Here is a 26,824-nt window from a genome sequence, read left to right on the forward strand (position 1 = left end):
CTGGATGAAGGGGGGTGGTGGTGGGAGTACAGAGGGAAATAGAGGAGGCACAGGTTCCAGGTTTCTTAGTGCCAACAGAGCCCACACAGCCGGGGATCTTTGGAGATGCAGAAGGAAAATGCCCCCAGGGGAGCTTCATGAAACTAAAACCTGGGAGAGAAAGCTAGCAGCCGTCCCCATGTGCCTTCCCAGCTGAAAGAGAAACTCCGAACTTAATCGGCACTTTCTTTGGAGTTAAGGTGTCTTTCTCTGGATGCCTTAGTTTGAACATTTTCATGGCCTTAGAACTGTAAACTTGCAACTTAATAAATTTCCTTTTTAAAAGCCATTCCATTTCTGGTATATTGCATTCCGGCAGCTTTAATAGACTAAAACGGGTTATCAGAGCAGGGAGACCACGGAAATTGTGGGAACCCAAGGGAGAGCAGGAACCCTCAAATGAGGGGAGAAGAGCGGGACCCAGGACCATACCCTAAGACATAGCAATCATCACTTACTGCCCCCCAAGGCCCTTCCTCCCCTAGGCCCAGGCTCTGCCCCCAACCTGGCCTCCTTGTGCTTGATGGTCTGCCCTGGCCAATGGGTGCCATTGGCACCTACTTAACTCCCAGGTTGTAAGGTACTTCAACTTGTTTGTCTTCCATGGCCCCTGGCGTACTGTTTCCCACATAGTAGATGCTCAATGACTTGGTTTATGGACTAGAAGAAGAGAGAAGGGAAAAGATGCCCTGGCTGTCCAGGCCTGGCACGATAGGCAGTATACACACTGTCACTCCAAGTTGCAGCCTAAGTCACAGTTTCAGCTTCCCGGGCCTTGAAGGCAAACCACTGTGTTTATTTGAACAAGAATCCTCCCCTTGGCATATCAGTGACTAGGGGATGACACATCCCTTCCAGCTCTCAAAATCTTTGTTCCCTGCAGAAATACAGACAGATCCACAAATTTAAATACAGGCCACCCACTCACACCAAAGGGGGTAGGTTCCTAGGGTGACAAGTACATGCAGTTCTGGCTGGTTTTTAGATCCAAGTCCTATCCCACAAACTTGCATTTATGGACACCTGTGCCTGCAATTATTCTAACTCAGCATCCCTTTGTTCCAAATGCCCTTGTCAAGGGTGCCTTTTCCAGGCCTGCCTCTGGCAGACCGATTTGGGGCTCTGGGCTCAACCACAGAAAAGCTCAGTTTGGTTTATAATGCCAAGAGCCTAGAGATTTGTTTGTCCAACAAATCTGCTGGCTACTATAAGTCCCTCTGTTGGGATGGGGTGGGGGCGTCATGGGTATTCTCCTAAAGCATCTCTATAAGACAGGGAAAATTATTTACTTATTGAGTACCCACTGCCGGCTTTACAGTTTGACTGAGAACAAGGCTTCGTCCTTGCTCTCGGAGAGTTTTCAGCAGAAGCTGCTAATAGCCTGGCACAGACTAAATGTCACCCTCTTGTGAATGCATAGGATTTCAGAGCAGAGGGACCTCCTTAGAGCCCATCTGAGTCCTCTGTGCTTCGGCAGGTAAGGAAAGTGAGGCTGAGCAAGATGTGGCACTGTCAGCCGGGAGACGGGGCTTCAGGTCCCAGGCCCGTGTTCTTTCAACTGAGATAAATGAGAACCCACATGGCTGTTTTTACCAGGAGCCAGCGGCTCTGCCCCGTCAGGGCTGGCCAAGATCCTGGCCTTCTTCCTGTGCCGGAGGCATAGGTGGCATTTCCTCCCAACTGAGTCACCTGGGTGTGTTCCAGGTGGAGATGGTAATGACCAACCATGGCAAGCCCAGAGTTCACTCGTCCCTCGTGGAGGCGGCTCCCGGCTGCCAATTTAGAAACAAGCTTCTCTGTTATATAAAGATATCCTCAAGGCCCATTTATAGAACATTCAGAGACTCTTGGAGACTGTTCTGGGCATGTTAGATGAACTACAAACTTGGGCAGGCCCTAAATAATGGCCACGGACGTTTGTACACTCCTGCATTCAACCAACGGATATTTTTACTACCTGCTGTTGGACTGGAGAGAAGTTGTGTACAATATACTCTGTTCGCTCCTCATAACCCTCCATGAGGCAGACATTTCTCTCAAGTTAAAGACAGAAAAACTCATGTTTGCAGAGAGTAAGTCACTTTGTTTCTAATCCTAAAGAGTTTACAATTTGGGCAAGTCAAGAAATACAAAATAGTCAAAGGATGGAAAGTAACAATGTATTTGCAATTGTGTGGGGAGAATTCTTGTTTGCAGGGAAACTTCAATGGGTCATCCAGACTCAGCACTACACTATTATCCAGTTCTTGGAGGGGTCCTGCCAAAGGACTCCTGTTTCCCTCATGCCCTAATTTGCTGAAGGCCGCAAGTAAGTCGTTCCCCATGCTCTGCCTCAGTTTCCCACTTACGGTGGTCACGCTAGCTGCCAGCCCTGTAGGTGCGGCTGCTGTAAAGACCACAGAGGCCATCTGCAGATGGGTACCGTTTTCAAGGGAGTGGGGGGCCAGGCACATTGGGCTCGATGCCAATGACACCAAGTTAGAAAGGGTCCTTGTCTTCAACTCCAAGCTGGAGGCAGGGTGAGGAGGGGCAGGAGAAAGACAAAAGCACAGGGTGATAGAGCTAGGCCTGGGGTTCTTTGGGAGCATAGAGGCGAGTCAGTGCAGCATCGAATCCAGACTGTATGTGATGGTTAACCTTATGTGTCAACTTGGCTAGGCTGCAGTACCCGGGGATTCAATCGAAGGCCGACCTAAGTGCTTTACTGGAGGTATTTTGTGGATGGGGTTAAGTTTAAGTGAAGGAGATTACCCTTGAAAATGCAGATGGGCCTCCTTCAACCAGGTGAAGGTCTTAAGTGCGAAAACTGAGGTTTCCTGGAGAAGAGGAAATTCCGCCTCAATACTGCAGCATAAAAATCCTGCCAGTGTTTCCAGCCTGGTTGACCTACCTATCAGTTTAGGACTTGCTAGCCCCTACAATCATGTGAATCTATTCCTTAAAAAAATCTCTTACGGGTGGTTCAGTCAGGAGAACTGGGTTTGATTCCTAAACCATCCACCTAAAAAAAAAAAAGAAATCTCTTTACACACAGACGCATAGATGCACATGTGCACGCGTGCACACACACACACACATCCTATTGGTTCTGTTTCTCTGGAGACCCCTGACTGATACCCTGGGGAACTGAGCTGAGTTGAGAAGGATGAGAAGGACTGGCCAGGCAAAGAACTGGGGCTGGGGCAGGCATAGCTCAAGCAGAAGCAGAGGAGCTGAGAACTGATGGGGTGGCATGGGGGAGAGGAGGCTGGAGAGGTGGGCAAAGACCAGAGTGAGAAGGACCTTAGGTGCCAGGGGAAAAAGTTTGCAGTGGCATACATGTGGGCTGCTGAATGAACATTGAGTTGACTCCAGGCTGGCCATGGGACACTGGGGACAGGACAGAGGGACCCAAGCTAAGGAGACTTTCCTAATTACTTCAGATGTGTCTGTGGGAAGCAGAATAGACATTGGAATTGGCACAAGTGCCCCATTCTTAGCTGGGTCTGCTGCTGAGGAGCTCCTGTGTTTCCCACATGCCACTGATGCTAACTTGCTGAATGCTACAAGTGAGCCACTTACCTTGCTTTGCCTCAGTTTCCCCCCTAGGGTAGTCATACTCCTTCCCAACACTGTTGATACAGTTGTTACTAGAAGGCAGCTGTAGAGGGTTATCATTTTCAGGGGAGTTGGTACAACCCTTTCTCCTGTAATTTATTTGTAGCTCTGTTGCCTGTGAACGCCTCCCAAACCCTGTTGCTGAAGTATGTGCAATGCCTGCAGGTTGTCACATGCATTAATTATCTGGTGAAGGTTATAAACTACCACTTGCTTTGGCTAGATAACTTTAAAGAAAGGGGCTTTATCATCGTCACAGTTAAATATAATAGCATAAAGCTGGAGAAGATGAAAAGGAAAATGGCTCAGGCCAAAGAAGTAATGACACTTTAGAAAAAGCAGAAGAGGTAGATATGCAGACACATTGTAATTTAAAGTGGCAACATGTCAGATGAAATCATTACTGGCTTCTGGGTTGTCTCAGTTTCGAAAGTGGCAGGTCCACACCAAGAGGCCTTATGGCAAGGAGCACAAGGTTTGTCACTGGGCAGTCTTGACCCCTCTGTGTCTTGGTTTCTTGATCTATAAAATGGAGATGATAATACCTAACTTGAAAGCAGTGATGAAAGAATAAAAACTGATTTGCCTGGTATCAAACAGAGCTCAAAAATGACAGCTGTAGCCATGATCGTTTAGGGTCACAGTAGAGGATGGGAAAAGACGGTATGGAGTGAACATATGCTTAGAAGGAATCTTATTTTGCTGGACTATTTGTTTCCCAATCCCGACTCTGTGTCTCTCATTTGCTGAGATAGCATGCAGATGGACATGATAACTGTTGAGGGGGAGAGGAGCCTAATTTGTAGCAGTTTTCCAATTTCCAGGGTGTAAACACTCCCAGCATGGCCCATTTCAAGCTACCAGTGGGGCATTGCTGAATGTGGGGCTGGGGAGAACTGCGCAGGAGCTCACCATTATATAGTGCTTCCACCATACAGATAATAGATAAGAACATAGATGACACTAGTACATAGTAAAATAATTAGGAAATGATGCATTTTGAATATCTATTACCTTTTTTTCAATTATCTGTTTTATGACTAAATATATGTATGTTACACAATATATACACTATCTGCAAGTATTTTACATTCATACAGCTAGAAAATAATTACTTTTCATGTATACTTTTTCACATTTGGGTCAACTATAAAATTCAGATAATATACCTATTCAAACTGATCAGTCAACAACCCAAAAGGAAAAACTAGGTAACACCTATTCAAAAAAATCGGTCAGTTGTCTTTCACAAAATGAAATGCTACTTTGGTAAGTTTTATATAAGATACAATTGTTTTGTTAATGAAAAAAGGACTGCCCCTGCCCGCACCGCCCCCCACAGTAACACATTCCAATATCCATTTACTGTGAATTACCTTTGTTTTTAATATAATTTATCTACTTGTAAATTTATATAATTGGATTTTTGACAAAATCAAAACTAAAGCCATTTTGATTTTGAGTCAGCTCACAAAATCCGAAATGTTGACGCATCACCTCTCATGAGCCAGCATAGCTAACTCCAGCATGAAATTGGATGCGAGCACCTGTTATGGAATCTAACATGTTATGAGCTCAATATATGCTTGCCTCTTTTGTCCAGCTCCACGATTGTCTCATTGACTTCCAACCACCTAATATCCCAGCTCAGTGGAACTGAAATTATAGAGAAATCTAGAAAGGTGGGAAGGAAAGAGCAGAGAGGGAAAGAGATGATGGGAGAGAATGCAGGGGAAACTAGTGGAAGACAGAGCACACGCTGAAACCGAAAGGCTCTAAACCCTTCAGAGACGCAGAATTTCTGTAAGACTCAAAGTGTCCTTTCATGGTGGACACTTGCCCAATACTGGCCCCTCCTCCCACAGTATGAGACTGCTGGGGAGTGGACACTCTGCCTCCGGCTGTGGAAACTGAGCAGGGGATTCTCTGTCTCCCTCCTAGTGGTAGCCAAGGCACAGTTGTGGGACTGAGGTCAGTTGATTGGCTGCTCACGTCTGGGACTGCGAATATTGGGCAAGTGATGTGAAGACAAGGCCTATGGCATCTGGCAGGGCCTGACCATTGTGTGTGTCCACCTGCCGGAAGGCCCCTGCCCCAAGTCCATCCTGCTGTTCCAACCTTTCTTTGGCTCACTGAGCCCGCTGTGCCTCCCCAGCTTCATGCTCCCCTGTTGTTGTTTGCTTTTGTTTTTTTTTTTTCAGATTTGCAATTTGCTGGCTAAAAGATTTCATTTCCCAGCCTCCCTTGAAACTGATGTGGTCAGGGGAGTAGGTCCCTGCAAAAGTGTGGGATGGGACTTTCAGGAGAGCACGACTTTTGGTTCCTCTTCCTTCCAATGGCCTCCCACTTGGAGTGTGAGTGCACTGGCTGGAGCTCGAGCTGCCATCCTAGACCAAGAGAGATGATCTTGAGGATGGAAATTATGTAAGATGGAGTAGAAACATCAGGAGAGCCTGATGGGGCTCTGACGGATGTACAGTTTCTATATCAGTCTTTTCTTCCTACATCTGGAGTTCTTTTCCAAGTCAGAACAATCCCCTATTGCAGCAGGGCCTCTGCTAATCAGAACTGAGCCTACTCCTTAGGATACATTTTCTGGTAAAACTTCTGGCTTAAGATCTCTAGGGTTGGGTTCTGTTTCACTTAGCCAAGGGGCTGAGTACTGCCTGATTTCCATTCCCATGTGTTCTCTCCCCCAGGCTGAACTGGCAGCCCTCTCCAGAGGACGTGTCCTCTCACACTGCCAGTCTTCCCCATGCTAGGCCCTCTGCCAGGGATGTCCTTCCCCGACCTTGTCTGCCTTGAAGACTCAGCGCAAACATCATCTTTGCAATAAAACAGCTTGGGTTGTTCTGGGTCGTAATTACCTATTCACTTGTCTGCTCCCGGCCATTCCCGAGCAACCTGGGGCTCTGCATGCTATGCAGCGCATGTTAGGGGTTCTGGGCACCTGGTTAGAATGAAGGAATGGAATTTCAGACCTGGGGTGCGATTTCAAGCTTTATAACTAGATCGATCAATCTCTTCTCTCAGGCCTGCTGCTACCTGGCTCTTTTCATGCAAGAGAAGCTTTCTTTGCCTCATTTTGTCTAATTTCTTGCCACAAGGCAGCACTGTGCTTCATCCAGGCCAAATGCAGGCCTGATTTTGAATGGTTGATGTCAGACTTCAAGGTGTTTTAGACAATAAAAATGTCCCCAAGGCACTTTCGGGGCAGGGGGGGCGAATAGCAACCTATTCTTAATTGAGGGCTTATGATGTGCCAATAATTGTATTTATGTCACCAAGGACGGTCGCCGAAGACCCTGAGGCACGGGGTGGGTGTTTCTATCAGTTAGCAACAGACACCAACTCTGGCTAATTTAAGGGAAACCAGAAAGGGGGGAGGGGTGCTCCAGCACAGCCCGCGGAACCAAAAAACCAGAAGTGGCAGCCAGACAAGCTTGGAGTGTTCTGCAGTGGGAGCTCAGGGGCAAGCTTTTGAGAAGGTATCCTCTCATCAAAGAGAACTGCTTTCTGTTTCTGCTAGACCCCAGAGTCCCAGCTCTGGGAGAGAGAGTGCCAGTTCTGGGAGAGAGAGTGACCACTCCTGGTGCCAGGTAGGAGGTGAAGTCACAGTTGCTTAACCCCCTAGACAGGCCCCTATGTCGCAGTCCTGTCAGGACCACGTGAAATGTGAGCAGGCATGTTCCTGAGGGGAAATGGGGTCCTGTTAGCAGAAGTAGGGACAGAGGCCGGATATCTGTTGCTTTGGCTGAGCAATATTCCTTCTCTTTACTGGTTGCAACCCCCTTTGCCACTTCATATCCAGGTGGTCTGGGTGAGGCCAGGAGGTTCAGAACTGTGCATGATTCCTAGACTTGGGCAATCAAAGCCATTGAGACTTTGGCGAAACTGTTGAAAAAGAGGAATCCTTTTCTGCAAGGGTTGCTGAGAGGCCAGGATGGCAACTGTTCTTAGTCAGTGCCATTTTGTCTTCAAAAGGGAACAGCAAGTGACTGTAAAGTAGAGCTGAGATAGATGGAGAGAGAGTCCTTGAGAGATTTGCTCAGGCGTGCCTGAGCCCGAAGTTCATGGGTGAGTCAGTTTCCCCTTCTTATTTTCTTTTACTTGCACAATTCAATAGTTTTTACTATGTTTACAGAATCGTGCAACTATCGCCACCATCTAATTTTAGAACATTTTCATCATCCTCAAAAAAGGAACCCCTTATCCATTAGCAGTCACTGCCCATTTCCTTGTCTCCCAGACCCTGGCAATCACTCATCTATTTTCCTTCTCTATTGATTTGCCTACTCTGGACATTTCATTTAAGTGGGATCATATACATAACATGTGGCCTTTTATGTCTGGCTTCTTTCACTTAGCATGATGTTTTCAAGGTTCATCCATGTTGTAGTACTTTGTTCTTTTTTATGGCTTACTAGTATTCCATTGTAGGGATATGCCATATTTTATTCATCCATTCATCCATCAATGGACTGTAATGAATAATGCTGCTGTAAATATTCATGTACACATTTTTATGTGGACATACATTTTCATTTCTCTTGGGTATATAAGCAACAGTGGAATTGTTGGGTCATATAGTAGCTCTATGTTAACCTTTTGAGGTACTGCCAGACTGTTTTCCTAAGCAGCTGTACCATTTTGTATGTCCACCAGCAATGTATGAGGATTCTGATTGCTACACCCTCCTTGCCAACACTTGTTATTATCTTTGGGATTATAGCCATGCTCCTAGGTGTGAAGTGGTATCTCATTGTGGTTTTGATTTGCATTTCCCTGATAACTATGATGGTGAGCACCTTTTCATGTGCTTTTTTGTCTTTGTATAATTTCTTTGGCAAAATGTCTCTTCAGATCCTTTGCCCATTTTTTAATTGGACTATTTGTCTTTTTATTGAGTTGTAGGAGTTCTTTATACATTCCACATATCAGATATACTTATTTTTGCTTCAGTTATTTCGGTTGGATTTCTGTCGCTTGCAAGTGAAGGAGTATTGACAGAGAGAAATGTTGTTTTTCTAGTTTTATGGGTGAGAGAACCGAGGCTAAGAGAGACTAACTAACTGCCTTTCCCAGAGCCAGAAAGGAAGACAGTGCAGAGCCAAGCCAGAATTTGAATACAGGTTCCTGTGCTCATGCCAGGAACTGCAGTTGCCAGATCGTGTTGGATCCTTTGTGGCTGCTGGTGCCCCTGACAGCTCAGGGGTACCATGGCTTGCTCCACAGTGTCATGAGGGGCCCTGGTACACTGTTACCTCACTGCAGTCCCCTCAAGTGAGCCAGGCAGGTCTGCGTCTCTCTCCTTGGATATTAATTTGCCCCTTGTCCCTTTCACCAACCAAACAGTAGCCACCGTTTATCTAGAACTCCAGACAGGCCAGGAAGTGTGCTGGACACAGGTAAAAGTGATACCAATTCTTTATATGGGTGAATGGGAGATTATTAATACAACAATGCAAATAATTTTGGCTCTTATACAAATTTAAGTAAGACTCCATTGTAATATCAAACCATTAACAATTTTCAGCTTTTTTAAACTTCAATATAAAATTTTGATAGTCATTAATTTGTATTTAACTTTTCATTCAATAGAACATTTGCAATATTTTAGAAGCAAAACAGTTGCTTTGTGAACAAACATGAAAATATTAATTTTTTTATTGTTTCTGTTTCCTTTAACTTATACTTTTTTGGTGAAAGCATATTCAAATTTGTACACCTTGAATACCTTCATGCTTTATTTTGTAATCTTTTAGATTATTACACAGAGCCACAGCTGGCTGCACACTGTTGGAAGTTTGTGATAAGTATAGGAATTCAGAGTCTTTGGAAACTTTCAAAGCAATTTGACAGAGTTGTTTTATTTCCCTTGAATCTAATAATTAAAAATTGAGGCCTGTATTTGGTTTATTGTTGCTTTTTAAAAATCTTTATTTCTAATAACTCATTTTTAGTGCAGTTTATGAAAGTATCAGTGGGTTGGGAGAAAAAGGAACTGGTTCCTCTCTCACTACAGATACTCTGAGAAGCACTGTGCTAGACCAGGGAGAAATAGTACAAGGCAAAAGCATGACTGAAACAGAAAACGAGAAAATGGAGCTCAGAAAAGAAAAAACAAAGCCTAAAGAAAGAAAGGAATCAGAATCTTCCAATTTTCTTACATCATAAAAACTGGAAACAATGAACACAGGCCACCTTCTGATGATCAGAATGCTCTCAGAATTCACAACCAGGACAGACCTTTCACGAGGATTTAAGACCAGAGAGAATTATGCAGATGATCAAGAAAATAACCATCGTTTCAGCAGGTGGAGCAAGTGTTGGAATCCTTGCAACTGCAGGGTCTTTACTAGATGAAGGTGGACTCACCATACAAAACAGGAGGCATGTATGCTCCACTGCTTTCCCTCAGGTTAGTTCCTGGATGTCCAAGGGTGACCAGTCGGCGGTGGAAGGTGGAGGAACTCAGCAGCTGAGGGTAATGGACTTGAGAGTCAGACAATCTGGGTTTGAATCCTGGCTCTGCCACTTACTTGCTGCGTACACATCACCTCCTGGCCTCAGTTTACCCACCTGTAAAATGCGCTTAATAATACTTACCCAAGGCTGTTGTGAAAATTAAAGGAGATAAGTGGTTCGGGCAGAATTTCCCCCCAAATGTGGATCTTTTCTTCTCTTAAGGTAGATGCGTTGTCCACAGTAGCTCTGGATAAACTAGGGGTTAAGCCTTAGCTGTCAGTTCCGGACAAATGAGGTGTCCAGAGGCCCTGTCCCTGGCCTGGGCCTGCTGGGCACTGTAGAGGGGAAGGATTGGGGTGGGGTGTGGATTGGGCAGTGATCCGGAGATCCGGGCCTGGGGCTATATCCTTGGGACAGACTGCACAAGGTGAAGGTTCTGCATCTGCTGCTCCAGGGCCAGCTAGCCTTCACTCAGGGAACCTTTCCCAGGGATGCCCTGCAGGGATGGGGGATGGGAGCAGGGAATTGGGTGGGGGTGGGGTAAAGCCTGCATGAGCGTGAGGGCTACTGCTCCTCACCCTGAGAGGAGTCGTTGCCAACCCCCCAGGGGCAGAGGTGCCCACTACACACACCACTGGCCCCGTGGATGGGCAAGCCTCTCCCTCCCCGCACTTACAGTAGTTAATAGCCCACATCCCTAAGTTAAATTCCCATGGAAAGTGCAGTTTAAAACTTGCAGTCAAACCTGATATACAGTTGAGTTATACTGTGAGCCCAGAATTTTCTAGGAAACAGTGACTGAGGCCTTTTTTCCCTCTTGGGGGCACAGGTTAGTTGTGGCCATGGCTTGAAAGGCAGGGGCTATCTTGTCTTTATGCAAAGCTTTTTTTTTTTTAAATGCAAATTATTGAGATATATTCACACACCAAATAATCCATCCAAAGTACACAATCGATGGCTCTTGGTATCATCATATAGTTGTGCATTCATCATCACAATAAATTTTAGAAAATTTTCATTATTCTAAAAAAAATATATATACAAGTAAATAAGACCACCCAAACATCCCATAACCCTTACTCCACCCCCTGCCATTATTATTTTGTCTTTATTTTAGTACTCTTCTACGCATACACTAGACAAAGGAAGTGTCAGTGACAAGGATTTTACAATCACACAGTCACATGATAAAATTGTATAATATAGTTATACAATCATTATCACAGATCAAGGCTATTGGATTACAATTCAACAATTTCACATATTTCCTTCCAGCTATTCTAATATGCCAGAAACTAAAAGGGAATTACTACATAATGAGTCAGTGGTCATTATCATTTGTTAGAACCTAATTTCTACATAGAGTTTTCAGAAGAGAATCTGTCTTCCCACCCCTCTCACTTTCCCTTCTTTTGCCCCAGGGGGCACCCTTTGCCCTCATCCATTCTGCCTGGCCACCTACCCCTTCCATTTTCCTTTTGGGAGAGAGAACAGAGGGAACCTTCCCCAGGGCCTATTCTGGGCTGGGGGTTCTCAAACCATGTCCTCCATCCTCCCAATGACCCAAAAGGTCTTCATTTCACAGACAAGGAAACCGAGGCCCAGAGAGGCTGAGCAGCCTGCTTAGGGCAGCTGGGTTGCCCACCACTCCTTGCTTCCCCTTTCCTGGCCTGTCTTGGTGAGGGCCAGCATCCCTGGGGGATGTGACAGGCCTGAGTTCCCAGGGAACACACATGGATCTAAGTATCCTTAGATCTGGGTCTCTCTCCTGACTCCTATGTTCTCTTCTTCCAGCGTCTATGGACAGGTCTGCAGGCTGGTCAGGGTTGGAAAGTGACCCAGGCCACAGCGTCTCCTTGTGACATATGCCCCCATTATTGCACATCCACGCACATCCTTAACGTGTGTCTCTGCTTCCCCTGCTTTGAGCGATTCCCTCCCGGGAGCGAGCCTGCATCAGACCAGGGGTAGGGAGGAGGGGGATTTGGAAGGAGGGCCTGCTCCCAGGGCTCAGTGCAGCTGCTTTGCCACCACACAGGAAGCCCTTCCTGAAAGCTTCCCACACAAGGTCAGCCCACCGCCCATCTGGCGCAGGAAGGGGAGAAGCCAAATGGTGTTCCCTGCTTTGTTTTTCACATGGGGTTTGAGTATAGCAGAGGCTGCCCTGAGGATAGGAAGGAGCACAGGATTTAGCTGTCAGACAGATGTGGCCTTGTATTCCAGCCCTGCTATCCAGCTTATGCTTCTTTTATTCTGAGTCACCTTTAAAAATCTATAAAATGGGGGTGAGAACAATAGTTTTTGTGCTGTGGGGTTATCACACTTAGAGCCAGTGTAGACAGGTCTGACCCACAGGCCCCATGTAAAAGGTAACCTTTGTTACCACTATGCTCTGGGCAGCCCCTTGAATATCCCCTCTTTGTCACTACGATGCCCAGGGCATATTATGTGCCAGCACTCTGCTAAGTGCTTTATGATGATTCATTCACTCCCCAGAACAACCTGATTTTATGCAGATCCTTTATAAGCCTCAGTTTACAGGTGAGGAACTGAGGCTCAGAGTGGTTGCTGAATCCGCCAGCATCAGACAGCCGGTGAATGGCTGAACAGCAGCTTGCATCTGTGCCATCATTCATCTCACTCCCAAGCCTGAACTCTGGGGCACCATGAAGTGTGTCCAAGACATAAAGGGGATCTGTTAAAGCACCAGCTACTGCCATTCCCACGCTGGCCTTTCTTATCTCGTTTCAATCTGTTTGCCCCACCTTATTTGTATCACTTCTTTTTTACTCTTTCCCAATATGTTTCTTTTATTAATTATAGCTGCCTTTCAGGAACATTTATTTCAAATATATCATCACGTTGTTGAGGAAACAATCTATTGCTTATCCATTACTGAGTAATAACTGATCTACAAACCTAGTGGCTTAAAACCATGACTACTTCATTTGTTCACACTTCCATGGCTTGGTAATTTGGCCTGTTCTTCCAGGTCTCATGTGGCTGCAATTGGCTGAATGCCTGACTGGGGCTGGATGGCCTGGAGAAGTGTGGAGAAGTGTCACTGCCATGCCGTGCCTGAAAGTTGGCAGCTTGTCAGCTAGGACATCTCAGCTCCCTTCCACGTGGCCGCCTCAGTGGGCTACTGTGGGCTTGTTCACGTGGTGGTAGCATTTTAAGAGCGTAAAATCGAATGCTGTACTGCCCTTTGAGGCCTAAGTTCATAATCTGTACATCACTTGGGACACATTCTGTTGGTTAAAGCAAGCTATATGATCTGCCAGATTCGAGGGGTGAATAAATAGATTCCATCTCTTGTTGGTAGGAGCATCAAAGAATTGGTGGCCATTTTTAGTCCACCCAACTCACTGCAACCCCTCCCCCAAAGATAACCTTAATGTGATTGCCTTTGTCCCTTTATCTCCCCCCCCCCATCTCCTGTTCCTTTCTTATAGTTTTAATAACAATATCTCACTTCACATCACCCAAAGCTTCATTTACTCACCCAACAAATATTTATTATGTGCCAGGGATACAATAGTGGACAAAACAGAGTCTTTGTCCTAATGAATCTAATATTCTAGTGAAGAGGGCAAAGAAGAAATGGTGGTGGGGAACAACAGGGGCTTTGGAGAACAACAAAGCAGAATAAGGAGGAGGAGTGTGTGTGAAAGGGTGGTGGATAGAGGGTGGTTCCTATTATAGAGTGCTCAGTTGATATCTATAAGGGGACATCTAAGCACAAGCCTGAAGGAAGTGACGGAACAAGAAGTTCCAGGGAGAGGGAGGTGAACCCCAGGTAGAGTAAATGGCAAGTGCAAATGTCCTGAGGTCCACTTCCAAGACAAAATTCCTTTTCAATTTTTCTATCTAGCGGAAACAAACTAATATATTTCTCTACAAAACTATGCTAAGAATTAAAAAACCCTGACACTTTCAACATGGTGAAAGTCCTGCTAAGCAGAAGTGTATCTTAGACTTTGAGATAACTAGGGTGGAATTATATTACCTGGGAACATAACGAAGCAGCTCTGTTCACCGGGCCCTCAAAACCAGCTCTTGTCCCTGGTCCACACTCGCTGGCTTTGCGATAAGTCTTCACCTTTCACAAGGAGTCTATGCCTGTCCTGCACTCGGGCTCGCAGCCAGGATCAAAATGACACCATCAAAGTGAGAGTTACTCTGCTTCTAGTTTCATCTCCCACCGCGAGGCTGCCGGAGTCATTTTTTTCAAAAACACAAATCAGATATCACTTCCTGCTCGAATGCGTCCGCAGGCTCCCTAGCCACCAATGCCTGACTTAAAAGTCCCCTGCCACCAGCATTTTTAACCCCTCCACGTTCCCTCGCGCTCCAGTCACGCCAATCGACCGCTCCCCAATGCCGGCTCTAAGCCTAGATGCACTCCGCCTTGGAAATCCCAGATCCCGGGCCGTACTTCTCCCCTTTCTCCTTCCGGATAATGCTTTGTCAAGCCTAGAGAACAAGGGGCCGAGCGGGCCCCAGATCAGTGCCCTATCCCAGGCGTTCATTTAGATAATCTAATTCCAGACGACTTCTAAAGCCCCTTTCAGTCCCATGTTCCAAGATCTAGCCTTGACACACCATTGTGAAGTTCTCTGAGCCTCAATTTCTTTATCGGCAAAAAGAGGCTTTTAGGGTCGGTGTGAAGACCGAGAGAACACAGACAAGGCAGGGATGGAGCCGGCTGCGGAGCGAGGCTCTCCGGAAAAGCCCGCCTCTGGGATGTGGGGGGAAGGAACAGGGCGCGAGTGGCTTTCCGGAGTCCGCTCGAGCCCGCGGGACCCCAGGGCACCAGCGCGGGCATCCTCCCCAAATCCAGGGCCGACCCAGGGCCCGCAACTTCAGGGCCCAGGCCCAGCCCACAGCGTTGCGCCCGCCGGGGACCACGCCCGCCCGCCGCCTTCGGCCACCGGCCAAGTCCCATCCACGAACCCGCGCCGAGCTCGGGCGGGCCAGGGCGGCGCTGAGCATGCGCAGGCCGCTGCGCGCATGCCCGGTCCTGCCGGAGGGCGCTTACCGTCGAGTCGAAAGCTCCGGCCGGGGGCGGGCGTGCGTGACGCTAGGGAGCGCGCGCCTCCGCCGGCTGTCGCGCGCGAGCCCGCGCCGACGCAGCCACGGCCCCGGGGCGCGAGCCCGCCGCCGCCGCCGCCTTCGGGCCGGGACCGCTGAGCGCCCGCGGCGTGAGCGTGGGAGGAAATCGGCAGGGGCCGCCTCGCAGCCGTCGCCCTTTGCCTCCGCGGGTCCGAGTGAGTGGCGGGCGCGGGGCCGTCGGCGGAGGGTGGTGGCGGCCTTGCCTAGGAACCGGTGGTTGGGAGGGTCGCGGCTCCGCGGGCAGAGGGGCAGGGCCGGGCCGGGGCGGGCCGGGGCAGGCGGCGGGCGCGGCGGAGACCGACCCTTCCCGCGGCTCCAGCCCGCGGGCCGCTGTTCCGGGAGGACGGGGGGCGCGCAGGGAGACCCGGGGTGCGTGGGGAGGCCGGGGGCGCGGTGAGGCCGGAGATGCGGGGAGAACGGGGCTGGGCGCCGGAGGCCGGGGGGTTCGTGAGGGAACGGGAAGGCCGGGGATGCGGGGAGAACCGGGGGCCGGAGAGCGGGGAGCGCAAGGAGACAGGGGCGCGGAGAGGCCAGGGTGGCGCGCAGAGGCCAGGAGCTGAGGGGCGCGGGAGGACGCGCCGGCCTCCGCGGGAGCGGACAGGACGCCTCCAAAACAAAAGGGGAGAGAAGAGGGGAGGAAGAGGGAGGTCCACCGGGACGTCGGGAGGGTCGGCTCGAGACGAAATAAAGGCTCCTCTCGGCCCGACCCTCCCTCCCGAAGGCCCCACGGGGAGGCCAGGGTGGGCTCCCGGGGACCTGCCTGGCGGGCCCTGGACGCGTGCCGGCAGCGCACCCCGCCGCGCTTAAGTTGCGGAGCGTCCCCAGGTTTTCTTCGCCCAGCTCTCAGATCATTTGATTCATTGTGCTTAACAAGTTTCCTCCTTCTCTCCGCCCCCGGCTCCCAGCCCCACTGCTGCCTGCTTAGGTGAAAGAACTATTGGCGATTTCTCTTTGGCGCGCCCCATTCTTTTTCAGAAGGAAGGGTCTTTTGTGGTTGTTGGTCTTATTTAACTCCAGGATTTTGTAGCTAAACGCACTGAAGGCAAAGTTGTTTTTCTTTCTTTCTTTCTTTTGAGCCTTTACAACAGTGTCTCATTCTTGCATCGTTAGCCTGCAGCTGGGTTTTTGGCAGTCGAGACTAAGATAATAGTAATATTGTAGTAATTAAGGGAACTGGTTGAAATACGTTCGGCTGAAGGCCGCGTAAGAGTTCGGGAATTTGTATTTAAGACTTGACCGTCGCTGGGACTTTATTTACTGTGTAAACTTTTTGCTGGTGGAAAAAGTCAGGCCATTTCTATCGGAAATGAAATACCAGAGCGTCATCCTTACTATTTTTATTTTATTTTATTTTTTGGAAAACATGTAATGAAGTTAGTCTCCTTGGAGATGACATGGTTGAACGCTGTGATAAGTAGTCCCGTCTTTGAAAACCTCTTAAAACTGAGACAGCAGTATGGTGGAGGAAGTAATTAAAAGATAAATAAAAATAAACGGCTTTCAACTTATATTTGTTGAACTACGTTATGGATATTTTCTTCCTGTTGTACTATGGAGTTCATTTTTTAAAATCTTGCAGTATTTAAATGCATTAAATGTAAGGAGGTATGTGTTGCTGTTATCTTGATGAGTGTGTGCACTTCATATATTTGGCTATCTTTGGAGGGGAAAAGCTAGCTGAACCTACAGCTCATATATTTTGAACAGTTCTACTAAATGCACAGAAACATCAGTATCAAATATGACAAAATTACCTTATAAAGAATTTTATCAAATAATCCACTTTAACAATGAATACAGGATAAAATTATCTTAAACACGTTCCCTTTTAAAGGAGGCCACGACACAGTGTAGACAAACTGAGGCTAGATGCTGCTTTCAAAGGTGACGTGCTGAGAAGCATGTGGTATGGAAATCAAAACTTAGTATTTATGGTAAGGAAAATTGGGGTACAGGACAATGGGGAAAAGCCTCAGGGGAGGTGGGTTTTTAAAAGTCCCTTTTGAGATTGTCAGTCTCAGAAAGTGAATATTAGATTAGGAGTGAAGTTCCATGAATGCGTCAGTGATGAAATATTTGTGGGAAAAGCGGAAGTTAATGAGACAGCAGTGAGGATCAATGAAACTGTTTTTACTGTTGGAGAATTCTTATAATTAAATTTTTTTATAACACTCCATTCCCATTTTTGGAAATTATCAAACTTGATGCCCCAATCCTCAAAATTCATGTTCTTCAGCTAGTGCAGGTAACTTTTCTTGTTAGGAAGTTAGAAAAATTGTATGAATAAGGAAATTGTGTTGTTAAACCCAGCTCTCCCCTTTGAAAATTATTGATGAGGTCTTGAAGAAGACATTTTGATTTTTCTATAATGTAGTTTAAAAATAGAAGAAAAATTTGAAAATGATAGCTCCTCTTTGGAAGTTAGTTTGAGTTACTTCGTATGAGTAGAGGAGAAATTAAGATGTTTTGATTAAAATTCTCTTCATGGCTCTAAAGATTTTTTACTTGTTTTTTTTTTTTTGCATAGGCAGGTACCGGGAATTGAACCCAGATCTCTGGCGTGGCAGGTGAGAAGTCTGCCTGCTGAGCCACTGTGGCTCTAAAGATTTTAAGGAAACTTTTTTCTCTGTATTTTTTGGTAAAATGAAATTGTCTCACAGGTAGCAAAAGGTAGCATTCAAAGTCATTACAATATGCAAATCTTTCACTTTGAAATTAAACATTCAGTTTAAATTTTCACCTAGAATAATTCTTGTTTCAAATTTCAGTAATATTAAAAATTCTGTTGTTTTTATATTTGTGAAGTGAATTTGTTTTGTTTCTGCTAGTAAAAAAGCTTGGAAAAAGTTTGGGTTTTGTAGTACTTTGTTTTTACTTAAAGCTGTAGCTTAAAATAGATTTTCATTAGTATTTACCCTCACTCAAAATAAAACCCTTAAATAACTAGCAATAAATTTCTGGGAAGGGGTGGTTTGAGGATTTTTATGGATGCTTCTGTAATTATTTTAAATAAAAAAATTTTTAATTTGGGAAAAATAAGTGACGTTATTTGCATCAAAGTAATGTATTTTTAAGAAGTTTATGAATTAAATAAGCATTAAAATGTTAAATTGCTTCTTCCTTAGACTGGAATGGAAAATGCTGAAGAATAGATTACTACAGGCAAACTATGTCCCATTGTAATTAACATGAATTTACAGTTCAATTCCAGTTTGTCTTTGTGTGCACCTGTATTTCACTAAGCTACATTGGGAAGTTAGTTTTTGACTTCTGTAAGCTGTATTTAATGGATTATTGAGGCCTCCTTATTGCTTTTTCTCTCTACCAATATTTTTGCAAAGTTTTTCATTTCATGTCTACCAAAAAGCAAGAGAGAATGTTTCTGATAATTTCTAAGTTTGATGCCAAATATTCACAATTGCTTAAATGTTTTTGATTGTAAAGTAATAGAGCAACCTCTTCTGTTGCTATCTGTAACAGTTGTGTTGTTTGTTTTTTAAAGCTGGTCCTATGATAGAAATATAATTCAAGTTATCATATACAATTCAATTCAATTTTAAGTTTAAGTGGAATTTTTGTAACTCTTTTAACTGTAGCCTGATTGGCATAAACACTAATAAAATGGTTTATAGACAAAATGTTTTTGGTTGAGTGACAGTATTCCTGGTAACTTATCATTTAGCTGAAATTCTCAGAAAAACATAAATAGCATCATCACAAAATTTACTTGTTTTTAGGAACATGAAAGTGTTTCCTTATAAACTTTGAATTCAGTTAAAAAGTCCTATCTAAATCTTACTGGTATACATTGCCATTTACTATAAACTCATTTTCCAGGAAAGGAAGTGAGTGACTAGAATTATGCATTTGAATATTATCCATTGATAGGTGCAGGAAAGTAACATTTGTGTGACTCCTATGTGCTGTGGGTTTTTGGTGGGTATTATTTCCTTTCTATAAATAACCATTTTCATGCTCTTTCTCCTTTATTCCTCACAAGACCTGTGAGTACTATTTATATGTTCATTTTAGAGAGGAAACTCGAGAAGTGGAGAGAGTTTGAGTAGCTTGCCCAGGGTCATTCACCTCACAAATGGTGGTTCGACCTCCTGGACGAGGAAAGCAGCAGCCTTTTAAAACTTAAGCCAGTCCTCTAAAGTAATAGTAAATAGTGTGTACGTTGAAATTATTGCGTGTCTGGGACAGTTTAATCACATTTTGAGTTTGAATCTGATGCTTTCAGCTCGTGAAATTCTGGTCTGGCCTGCACAGTACAGGAAGACTTCTTATTGAATCTGTCAAAATTGTTTAATTTAAAATGAAATAAAAATGTACAATGCACAGAGCAGTGATTGGTGTTTCTTGTGTGTCTCAGGAAGTGTTTTGGTAATCTAGGCAGTTTCAGGCGGTTTTTTCATCGGTCCATGTTGTCAGTGATTGGGAACACAGTTTACTGGAAAGCAAGGTGTAACCTAAGTTGAGGGGGAAAAAAGGCAGCACATTTCTCCTCACATAGATAGGAACCCCTTGAAGTAAATCCTGGTATTTATAATCTCTCACTCATTGATGCTTTATCAGTTTTCCTGACGTGAATGTGCTCATCCTCATTGATTTAGAATTTCTGTCCTGCTTTGTAAGAATCAGTTTATTCTCTGCTCTGCTATTTGCAGTGGGAAGTTGTATGTGGGTCGTGTGTGCCTAGGGGTTCCCTTCTGTCCCCATGTCCTGTATTGGGTAGGTCCTGCCTCCTGGTGGTTTGGATTTCATTGTGCTGCTGGGTTTGCGTCTCCTTCCACCCAACCTCCATGTGCTTGTCTTTACTGGACTGACAAAAGGGCTTAAACCATTTTATAATATGTGTTATAGTGGATCGTGTGTCTTCCCATAAGAATGTCAGCTCCGTGAAGGCAGAAACCTTGTTTTATTTGCTCTTGTATCCCCAGTGTCTGACATACAGTTATCTAGTGAGTGCATGAAGGAACCTTGGTGAGGCATTCAGCTGTCAACTTAATTACTTTGGTGAAGAATCTTATTAAAAATCACGTAGGATTTGATACCAGAGCAGAACTCAGATTGTCTGTGCTTTCACCTTTGTGTGCATTATTTTAAATAATTAGTATTACCAAACTTGGGTCAGGAGGAAAATGTGTTCTTCTGCCCCTTTACAATTTTGAAATTTTCTTTGAAAATTGTGGATTTTATTTTGTTTTTTTTCTAGAACTTGATCTTATAGGAACAAATTGTTCATTAGAATACGTCCCAGTGCAGAATTAGTAAGTTGCTCAAGGTGACAGAAAATGAGTGGGATTTGAAAAGCACCCTTGAATACTGATCTGGAAGCTCTGGATGTATCTTTCCCTAATCACCGGAATTCACTGGATGCTAGCAAGGGTTTTACATTGTGCCCTGAAAACTAAAACAACCACTGTCTTCCTAATACTGTATCCCTTGCCTTTGCTGCCATTCCAGACGCAAAACATTTTGAAAGTGACTGGTCAAATACCCTCACTCAGATGAGGCAGGTCAGCATTTAAGTATAAAATCTCTTACTGAAATTTACTCCTCCCTAGGGAATTATCCTTACTCTTGTTTTGTGAGGCAGAGGCCCTCCTTTCCTCAAACCCACACGTGGTCCAGTAATCTCCAGGTTGTTTTCAGGGGTTCCAGAGTGGTTGCAGGACCAGCAGCTTCCACCATCACCAGCAAACTTACTAGAAATGAAAATTCTTAGATCCCATCCTAGCCCACTGAAGCATGCTCTGGGGGTGGGGCCCAGCAAACTGTGTTTAATGTGCTGTCCTGGTGCTTTGGATGTATGCTAACGTTTGTGAGCTGCTGCTTTAGAGTGTTTTACAGCCAATGCTAGTTGAAGCGGCAAAAATCAGTCATAAGTGGTAGGGATAGATGAATGTGTGTGTGTGTGTTTTTTTTTTTTGACGTCTTAGATTTGCTAATGAGATTGCCCTCGCCTCAGGAATCTTAAATAGGTTTTTCAGAATCTTGAGAAGTCCTCACAAGCACTTTTACTTACAGGTTTTGAATGCTTTGTGCTGAGCCTGCTTAATTCTTCTGAATCCTGGTTTGGAAAAATTTGACGTTGAGATGGCAGTTTGTATGGCTCCTGGACTTGTGGCTTTTGGCAGATAACAGGAAAGTGTACACATGTTAGTACTTAAGGCACAAGTTCCCTAGTGCTTTTGTTTTGGTGCTGAAAAATTGACTAGCACATACTAGAGTCAGGGTGATTGCCAAGCCTTAGGGTGACTAACGAAGCATTGTTGTGTGAAACTGATTTCATGCCTAGCACTGAATTCATATCTAAATTTAATTTTGTTTAGCCTTTGGTTTTTTCCTTTTCTCCCCCTAAGAAAAACATTAAATAGAAGTTAAATAATGTACAGAGATGGGATCGATGATGTGCCTTCTATCTGTTGTATCTTATGCAAAGTTAGGTGCACCTGTTTGCAGATAGAACCTTGTACACAGCTTAGGATGCTTGTGTGTCCCTGTCCCCCTGGCAGCTTCCTCATACTATTCTAGTATGTGGTCAGTAAATAATTATTCAATGAAGAAAGAGCCTCTTTTCTTTGAGTTGTCAACTTGTTAATTGAATACAGATCAGTGAGAGCATTGGAAAGAACTCCAAGAAGACTTCAGGTCTGAAGGGAAGGACTTTGTTGGGTGTGGTATGGTGGTTATGATGTAAGGAATATCTAAGTGTATGAAAGTTGTGGCAAAGATTAGGAATAAGCAGATGAAATTAAGTGTATTGTAATCTCCAAACAATAAGAAAGTTGTTTCCACCTGGAGGATGTATGAAATTTTCCCTTCCTGTGATTCAACTTTCACTCACCTCTGCAAAGTGAAGACAGAAATGAGATGGTGGGAAAAAGCGATCTGATCAAATGGAATTAGAGATACTCATTTCTAGTCTGTTATCCCCACTAAATATATACTTCAAGAGCCCCTGACCCACAGAGGCTTTTCAGGGAATGGTTAGTGAATGAATTTCCTGGTACTCGGCTCTGAAAAGTCAGCTTCCGACTACTGATCAACCCAGTCTTCTCTCTGATTACTCTCTCTTCTCTGTGCTTCCCCCCACCCCATGGATTCTGTAGTGTTATTGCCTTGTTTTAAATAGCTTTTTCCTGATTATAATGAGGTTGCATATATATATATTTTTTTGCAGGGCTGGCACAGGGAATCAAACCAGTCTCCAGCACGGCAGGCGTGAACTCTGCCTGCTGAACCACCATGGCCTGCGCTGCATATCTTGTTATGCATTTTCTGGCTGTTTGGGTTTACTGTTTTTGTGGAGTGCCCGTTTTTTCCCTATTAGATCTTCTGTTTTTCCCTTATTGATTGTTAGGATTTCTTTATATACTCAGAATGTAAGTTCTTTGTTGATTCTGTGTTTGCTACTCTCTCCTCCCACTTGGTGGTATGCAGGTTCACTCACTCACTGGTGTTTTTTGAAGAACAGAAGATCTTAAGTTTAGTGTAATTGATTTTATCAGTCTGTTATAGGTAGTGCTTTTTGTGTCTTCCCGACCCTGAGGCCATGAAGTAATTCTTCCATATTATTTTCTAAATGCTTTATAGTTTTCTTGGAATCGATTTTGTTGTACAGTATAAAGAGGGATCCACTTTTACTTTTTTACATGTGGTTATCCAGTGTCCTGACACCATATGTTGAAAAGAGCATCCTCTCCCCCAGTGCTACTGCAGTGACATTTTTGTTCTAGATCAAGAGTCCATATCTATTTGGGCTTCTTTTTGGATCTTTATTTGGTTCTACCAGTACTAAGTTGCCTAAATGATTATGACTTAATGTTTTCTTCTTTCTCTGTGGGACTCTTTGTTTGGTTCTCCTTCTAGGGTACCTTGACTATTCTTGTTCCTTTACAGATTCATACGCATTTAGAATCACTTGTCAGTTTCCAAAAAGAAAAAAAATGCTGATGGATGTTGCTTGGGATTATACTGAATGTACAGTCAATTTGTGAAGAATCATTTCCAGTTTGGGGCTATTACAAATAATGCTGCTGTGAATGTTTGTGTGCACATCTTTCTATGGAAACAGACTTTCATTTACCTTGGAAATGGTTGGGCCTAGAATGAGGATGGCTGGATTGTATGGTAGGTTTGTATTTAACTTTTTACAAAATTGCCAAACTTTTTTCTAGAGTGATTGTACCATTTTATATTCCCATCAGCAATGTATGAAAATTCCAGTTACTCTGCATCCTTGGAACAACACTTGGTATGATCAGTCTTGATAATTTTCTCCATTCTGAAAGTATGTCATGATGTCTCATTGTGGTTTTAATTTTCATTTCCTTAAGATGACTAATAATGTTGAGTGTATTTTCATGTTTATTTTCCACCCATGTATCTTTCTTGAAGAAAGATTTGTAGTGTTCAAATGTTTTCTCATTAAAAATTGTTTTTTGTTTTCTTATTTAAAACTTTATTTTCTTGTTGAATTTTGGGAGTTTTTTTAATAGTCTGTATGCAGGTCCTTTATCAGATATAGTCTGTGGCTTGTCTTATCATTTTTAAGTGTCTTTTGAAAAGCAGATATTTAAGATTGTGATGTCCTGTTTATCAATTCGTTCTTTTATTGATTGTACTTATGGTTTTGTAACTAAGAAATTTTTGCCTTATCACAAAGGTTTTCTCATTTTTTCCTAGAATTTTGATAGTTTTAGATTTTATATTTAGGTATACAGTTAATTTTGTCTATTTTCATTTATGTTGTGAAATATGGAACCAATTATTTGTAGATCTCTTTTTGAGGCCTGGAATGAATGTAGCTTCCTCCAGAGAGCATTTATTTTTGTGTTGACCAGTCTGGGCTCACCTTGAACCTCGGTCACAGCTCGAGGTTCCTTGACAATCCAGAGTCGACTTCTGGGAGATGGTTCACTGTGTATTATGCTTATCCTGAAATGTGCAGCCTTTGGGGGTCCCTGCGTATTGTGGGATTTCTAGTTAATTAAACCCTTTGTGGAGACCCTCTTTTGATTTCTTACCCTCTTTCCCTTCACTGTTGTAAAAATGAAAGTTGGAAAACTTCAGAATCTGCCAGGGCACAGGTGGTTTCTGTGCTTGTGTACCTTTGTGGGGCCTGATTTCCCTTTAATTGTGGCCTGGTGTTTCTTTCTTGTCTTAGCAGTTTTTTTCTGTTTTTAAGAGTTTAAAAATATTCTTTATCTTTTTTAGTCTTGTTTCTGTGGGAGGGTTGGACCAAACTCTGCAGATAAGAAGTTGAGTAGGTGCTTTTATTTGTCATTTCACTCTAGAGTCTAGAGTCCAGAGTCCAGACCTGAACCTGCTGTTATAGGTGGCTATTTCAATTAAAATGAAGTAACATTAAAAGTTTGGTCATACTAGCCACTGTCCAAGTACTGACTAGTGGCCGCCACAGTGGACAGCACAGATCTAGATCATTCTCATCATCGTGGAAAGTTGTCTGGAATAGTGCTACCTACACTATGAAAACCTCGTCCGGCCTGGCACTGATGCACGGTCTGTCTGAGAATCACTAATGCAGGTAGCCTTGCTAGTTGAAGTTTGAATGTCTCTGGAATCTGTCTGTAGCTCCTTTAATGGGCCTATTGTGAAATCTTTCTGAAAGGTGGTTCTCAGAATGCCTTAGGTGATTAAAATGTTGAGATGGCAGCGCAGCAACTGAGTAGAAAACCTTGAAGTACTGATATATATATATTTCCTTTTATTTATTTGTTTAGAATCTGCACATTTTCTGCACATTTTTAGAGAGATATAAGAGATACAGCACATAATCGATCCAAAATAAACAGTTTTACACTATCCTCACTTATTTGTGTAATCGTTTGCCCTCTCAATTTTAGACAAATTTCATTGCTCCAAAGAGGAAAATATACCCATACCAAAGAGAAAATCCAAAACTCCACTTAATTCTTATTTACTCCTAGAATTGTTGTGGTATTAATGAGGTATTCCTGTTAAATATAGACAATAGCATGCAATAGTTAGTTTTCCCCATATACCCCTCTATTATTAACTCTTTGTACAAGTGCCATACCTTTGAAGTGGTCATGCAATAACATATATATTTGTAGTACTCATTGGTGAGATACATAAACAACCCCTTTCAGTCATACTCATTTTCAATACAGCACTATTACTTATAATCTCACTAATGAACTACCCATACCGCTATCCATTCCCATACATTTAAGTTCAGCCTCGTTAACAAGTCTATACATATTAAGTAACCAATCCTCCTTCTTTAGCTTCTATCTATTTCTAGGTTCCGTATATTCTACTTCTTAAGACTGAGTTTATGTTTTCTAGGGGGTACATAATTAGTGACATCATACAGTATCTACCCTTTTGTGTCTGGCATATTTCATTCAGCATTATGTCCTCATGGCTCATCCATGTTTTGTCATATGCTTCAGAATCTCATTCTTTCTTACTGCTGCGTAATATTCCGTTGTATGTATATAGAAGTACTGATAATTTAACTCATATATCGCCACGTGGTTTAACAGATTTAGTGAAAACATCAGTTGATGTGGATCTGTGTGCTGGATCCAGTGGCTCCAGTGTGGAGGAGCTGGCCCTACCCTTAGGCAGTCACACAGCCCAGTGAAAAGGCCACTGCATTGTGGGGCCGGTAGGAGGGCCCTCCAACTCTGAGAGGACAACGGGAACTATCCTGCTGGAGAAGGTGTGGATGGGGACCAGTGTTCTAGGTAGAAGAAACTACAGGCTTGAAGCCTAGATGTTGGCAGGAACATGCAGTGTTCGGTTTACTTAATTTTAAATTAAACCCAGCTTTAAAAGAATGACATGAGAGGGAAACCTGAAAGTCAGGGAATTCCATTCCTTTAATGTTTTCTGTTTAACTGGTAAGAGTATTATTATTATTATGAAGGATGTTTGGTAAGTGTTGGAACCCCTCTTTCTAGCTCACAGAGCACTGGTCGTTTGACTGAGCATGGTTTAGGAACTACTGAGAATGTATCTGTAGTGGTTAGACTCAGAGGACCTGCCTGAACCAGTTTTTGTCCCTTCCTGGTGACTTAGCTGTCTGTGTTCTGTAGTTCCCCTGGGAGTTTCTGGGCACCTTTTAAGGGAATTTGGGGGGTGCTGAGAATAGTCCTGGCCTTGTTGTTTGTGCAGGAATGTGGTTTCAGAAGTGTCAGCTTGCTCTGTAAGAGGGCGAGGCAGAGGTGAAGGGGTGGGTGTGAGGTGGTCATTGTGAACTGGTCAGGCTAGATAAGGGCAGCCACCTTTGGCTGAGGACTAGCTAAGATATATCTGTCTCTGCTTTTAGGATCACAGAGCTACTAGAAGAGATGAACGCTCAGTTTCTTTATATGTACTCATTTCGGTTGGATAATTACCGAAAAATAGTGTTGCATGTGCACTATATCAGGTCTTCTCAATCTTCAGTGTGTGTATGAGTCACCTGGGATCTTGTTAAATTTTGGGTTCTAATTCAGTTGGTTCAGGGTGGATGGAGCCTCTCTACTTCTAGCAAGTCCCCATCCTATGCCACGGCTGGTAGCACTTAATCCTCAGTTTGAGTAGCAAGGCATTGCTTTTCTTT

General features: G+C 44.1%; 1 protein-coding gene across 7 annotated transcripts in view; it reads left to right on the forward strand.

The window, feature by feature from the left end:
* The first annotated feature begins 15,268 nt into the window (after positions 1–15,268).
* The window catches only part of PTK2 (protein tyrosine kinase 2), a 404,029-nt gene continuing 392,473 nt past the window's right edge, over positions 15,269–26,824 (forward strand). For 6 of the 7 annotated variants that reach the window (XM_077166685.1, XM_077166687.1, XM_077166686.1 and 3 more), the window contains exon 1: positions 15,269–15,374. The gene's annotated coding sequence lies outside the window, so the exon portion shown is untranslated. The remainder of the gene's footprint in view (positions 15,375–26,824) is intronic. The other variant, XM_077166683.1, reaches the window with a different exon arrangement.

The sequence above is a fragment of the Tamandua tetradactyla genome, chromosome 6 (genome assembly GCF_023851605.1).
Source record: "Tamandua tetradactyla isolate mTamTet1 chromosome 6, mTamTet1.pri, whole genome shotgun sequence".
In the NCBI taxonomy this organism is placed as follows: domain Eukaryota; kingdom Metazoa; phylum Chordata; class Mammalia; order Pilosa; family Myrmecophagidae; genus Tamandua; species Tamandua tetradactyla.